This window comes from Poecilia reticulata, chromosome 3, assembly GCF_904066995.2.
Source record: "Poecilia reticulata chromosome 3, P_reticulata-male-v2, whole genome shotgun sequence".
Classification (NCBI taxonomy): Eukaryota; Metazoa; Chordata; class Actinopteri; order Cyprinodontiformes; family Poeciliidae; genus Poecilia; species Poecilia reticulata.
In genome coordinates, this window is record NC_088832.1 from 5,571,372 (window position 1) to 5,576,693 (window position 5,322).

Consider the following 5,322-nt stretch of genomic DNA (forward strand, 5'->3'; position numbering starts at 1 on the left):
AACTGAAGGAGAACATTCAATGTCTGAATGAACTGAACAGGAAGCGTCTCAATAACTTGCTCATATATCGCAGGAGAATAAAAAGTCTCCATGTGATTGGCTGTTTGTGCGAACAAGCAATTGAACAGCTGTACCTAATAAAGTGACAAGAAGGTGCATGTAGTTTTAACCAACCACATGGTTGCCTTTTTATTTTTTACATAAGAAACAGCACTAATCACTGTTTTAAACATAATTAATTATTAAAAGCTAACTACGTTATCATTAGACAGTACTGAACAGTGGCTAAATGTGCCTTCTGGCTTCATTATAATGCTATGACTTTTGCGCATCTACTGCTTTACCTTGGCTAGGCAGCTGCAGCTGATGACAAAATTGTGATTGTCCCTAATCAGAAAATTGGTGGTTTAATTCCCGGCTTTAGTGCAACCGCATGTTGAAGTGTTCTGGGACGGCCACAGAGCCCCACATTAGTCCTGATCCACTCATTGGTTCGAGTGTCACTTGTAAGTATGAATAGAAGCGTCTGTTGGGTGAATCCAGATAGAGCCGGACCAAATCACGACTCCTGTCTGGCCTCCAGCCTGCGTCTGTGTAGTTTCTACTTTGTAATTCTCATCAAAAGACAGCGCTCACTTTAGAAAACCTCATGAACAAATTGTTAGACTGTAGACGGAAACAAGTCCAAGGTTGGGATGGTCGATTGTAGCATCGGTAACTACTAAGAACTAATGTCTGACCTTTGCTAAAAGAAAACAGGATAAACTCATATTGAAGATTAAAATGTCTTTAACCTCTGGTGCATAGCGGTCACTGCAGTGGACAGCTGTTTAAAAGTAATTGTTTCCTAAATGCAGTGGTTTCTATGGTGGAATTGCATATCAGTCCTTAGAATGCTCTCTACTGCTCCCCTCCATTGAGGTTAATTCAGTGGCAAGTTGTTGTAACTACAAGTTAATGTCATTGGAGTCCAAGATGGCTGGCAGACAGACACACTCGATGACCACTCCTGGAATATCCTCTCAATCCTTCTATTCTAGGAGAATCCTCGAGGTAAAAAAAATATGCTGACATGCAGAAGTATCTAAGTAACAATATTATTAACTTAGTTTGGAAAATTTTATTTCACATAAGTAGGAAATTGTGATTAACCATGTGTCCAACACAGTGGACATCATGCATCGCTGACTATATTTTTAACATAAGTCATGTAGTTGATTTACCTTTCATTATAACTGTTTTGTTTGTAATTTAATTCATTTTGTGTATATCTATAAGTTAGTTTTAAAAAATCTGCTTTCTTATGCAGATCAGTTGTAGTTTGTCTTAGTAAAATTATCATTTTCTCATACTTTTAGACCACAAGTGCAGCAAAGAACAAGGAACAATATAGAATAGTCAAGGAAATTCCCTCCGACTCCTCTGATGATGAGCATAGTGACAGCAGTGATGAGGAGTGGCTACCAGAGAACACTAGAAATATAGGAGATACGGATGATGAAGGAGATGCAGACAGTCAGGATGCTGAAAGTCAAGATGATGGGGGCCAGGATGATGAAGGACAAGTTGCAGAGGGAGGTCAGCAAGATGAGGGAACTGAGGAAAATGTCCACATGGTGCCAACTCAGAGAAATGTTCACAAGGGCCATGCCCAACCCCGCAAATATGTCTGGAAAGTCCAAGACAATAACTTTGATGGAGACCTGCCACCTTTTGTAGGAGAAAGAAGGGTAAATGTTGATGGAAGAGAACCAATTGATTTCTTTAGGTATTTGTTTCCCTTAGATCTCATTGATGAGATAGTGCATAACACCAACATGTATGCGCTACAGAAAGGGAAAGAAAATCTGGCAGTGACCAGCGAAGAAATGCAAATTTTTCTAGGGATCAACATGGTCATGGGGTACATTCGGTATCCTAGGACACGTATGTACTGGTCCAGTGAGGATGGCCTCCGTCTTGGAATAATTGCAGATGCTATGTCTGTAAACAGATATGAGCAAATTCTGAGTTATCTGCACTTTGTGGATAACTATACCTACCAACCAGCAAACACAGACAGGCTCTTCAAAATAGCACCAGTGCTAAGTACACTTCAGAAAACATTCCTGGCGGCAGCAAACCCTGAAGAATTCCAATCAATTGATGAGCAAATCATTCCATTCAAAGGCCAACTGTCAATCAAGCAATACATACCAAAAAAGCCCAAACCCTGGGGAGTGAAAGTGTGGGTCAGGGCAGGGTCCTCGGGTTATATGTACAGATTTGAAGTGTACCAGGGCTCAGCAATTAGGGGTCAGAGCAATGGTTTGGGAATGGCTGGAGATGTAGTGATGCGCCTTTGTGATGACATAAAGCACAAAAACCACAAGGTGTTTTTTGACAACTTCTTCTGCAGCATTCCACTCCTTGAGGCCTTGAAAGACCTAGGCATCTATGGCACAGGTACATGCAGAGCAAACAGAGTGAAAGGAGCGAGAGAGAAACTTAAGAGTGAAAAACAACTGAGAAAAGAAGGTAGAGGAGCCTGCTCTGTTGTCAGCACAAACAGTAACATCACTGTCACACGTTGGCTTGACAGCTCAGTCATCCACATGGCATCGACCTGTGCAGGTCAGTCCCCTGAAGACACGGCCCAAAGATGGCTGAAGAAAGAACAAACCAAGATCAGTGTGCAAAGACCCTACTCGGCGGCCCTTTATAACCAACACATGGGTGGAGTGGATCTTGTTGACCAGTGTGTGGCAATGTATCCCCACAGACGTAGAAACAAGCGGTGGTACATCAGAGTGTTCTTTCATTTTTTGGATGTGACTGTTGTAAATGCCTGGCGACTCCACCTGATGTCTGGTTTGGAAAAGATGAATCTCCTCATCTTCAAAGCTTCTGTGGCCCGTGCACTGATAAATTCTGGCTCCATTCAGCAAAACAGAAGAGGAAGACCCAGTGGAGCCCCACCTCCAGCAAAGTGCAGAACAGTGACGAAAGTACCCAGTGAAGTCAGGTTCAGCGCAGGAAATCACTGGCCTGAGCTCACCCAAGTCAAAAATGCAAACAGATGCCATGATGCTGCATGCACAAGGAAGACCAAATACATATGCATGCAGTGCCATGTGGCACTGTGCCCTGGATGCTTTGCCAATTTTCATGTAGCCTAGGAGTTAGGAAAATTAGTTAGGAAAGAAGTTAGAAGAGAAGTTCTGGAGATGCAGGTGTTTGATGAAGATTGTTCTCTTGGTTTGGAATAAACAGAAGGGCTATAGGATGTTAGAGTGTATGAAAGTATGTTCAAGTGCTTTTCAAAGCCCACAATGGAATAAGGGGTCATGGATATATGATCAAACTCAGATTAAATTAGTCTTCAGTTAAGTTCATACTGTTCTATGTTGAGTGCTGAAGCGCATGCAGTCCACTGTAGTGGACATTTTTGTAACTTCCTGAAAAATTTAATTTTTGAAAAAATAGTTCATATTTGTTTTATTAATGCCCTAAGAAGAGTAAAAACAGATTTAAAAAAATCTTGACTCAGGGATTCATAATTCATGCATCAGAGGGTTAAAACATTAAGCTTTCAGCTTTAAAAAGGGAAGTTAGGTTCTAACAGTTGATGTTGCAGAAATTGTACATACTGGTTCAAACTTATACATTTTTCCCAGATTCATCTTCAGGTGTCATTTATTTATGCACCATGAATATTAACACTTGTATATTGGAAAATATTTGCACTTTATTCACCAAAGTTTAGGTGAAAAGGTTTTGCTTCCCGTTTAAAGGGGAAGCATTCTGTTAATTTTAGTTTTGTGAGCTTTACACCATGTTATAATGTAATTTTCTCATCAAAACATGCCTGCATGTTGCCTTAATTCTTTCATGCATGTTTGAGAAATCCTTTAATCTCCCGTGGCAACCGTTCAGTTTTGCAAACCGCCTGGGTGGATCCACTCAGCTCCTTCAGAGTAGCCAACAGCAATTAGCAAATAGCTGGTAGAACAGCTGAGCTCATTATAGGAGCTACTTCTAAGTGCAGTCAAAATGTTGACAAAGGGCTAATAGGGGAGGCGGAGTTTCAGAAAGAGCAAACATTTCTTAAAGAGGCAGAGGCCCAATTTTAAGTAAATGTTCTTCTAAGTCATATTTGATATGCGCAACATTTTTTATTACAACTGAATGTAGCATATGTAGTTGATTGTGCTATAAAATAATACTGTGTGGCTGGAAAGCACATCATACATTAACCCTTTAAAACTGCAACTATTTATGTCAGAGTGGACAGAGAGACAGAAGGGACATACTTCTAAACTCACACACCTGATGATGAGGCGTTCGCTCAGTTTAGCAGAGTAAACTTGCGACGAAGGCAGAGAAACTGTTGTGATTTAACTTGCACCAAGCTTTGGGCGACGTCTTTTCCTGTTCTCATTTCGTTTTAATCAGCCTGGGATTTTTGCTCTGCTTGAGTGTTTGGCAGAAAACAACAGAGTTAAATGCTTTGCTCCTCGTTTCTTCTCACATATTTATTCAGATCAAAAAGTAAGACTATACCTTGGAGCGTCAACTGATTAATATGTCATCAGCTTGTATCTTCATACGGAAATCTCTGGGCAATTTGCATCTGGCATATGCAGCACAGAGAACAGCACAACAAAATAAGGAACCTTCACTTGAGTGTTTTGGACTCTAAACTGAAGAGAATGTTAATTCCGTTTCCAGCCTCCAACATTTAGAATGTAAAAACAAGAAGATGAGATTTGTGATTAAAGGAAAGAAATATAGCTGTATTTTAAGCTAGACAGCCAATTAATCATCTGAAATGATCAGTAATAGTGGCATTGATTAATTGCTGTAGTAGCATCGAAACACCTAACAGTTGCAAGAAATGGAGGATGAAGACTTTTTTTAAAAAATGTTTTTTGCTCAGACAAAATGAATTACATTTTGTAGAAATGTGATAGTACAGATGAAAATAAGAACCTATAGGAGGCCAACCGCAGCAGTAAGGTGTGCTGCTGTTCTCTGTACTGTCAGAAACGATGTCTCATTTGGATGACTTCCTTTTTTTCCCAAAGGCTTGCCAATGAAACGATTCCAGTCATCACTGCTGCTTTATTTGCTGTCATGTTGTTCATATTTGAAAATGCAGAATAAATAACATTCAGTATATCTATCTTTTTCTTCTGTTCTGTAGAGTCACCTTTTTCTCCAGTAGCATCATTACTGTATGTGTCTCATTAATTTGACAAGGTTGCTAGTTGTTGTTCTCCTTTTATCTCTGTGTATCTCTGTTATCAGCAGTTAAAATCGCAGTCAAAAAAGTTTTTATTA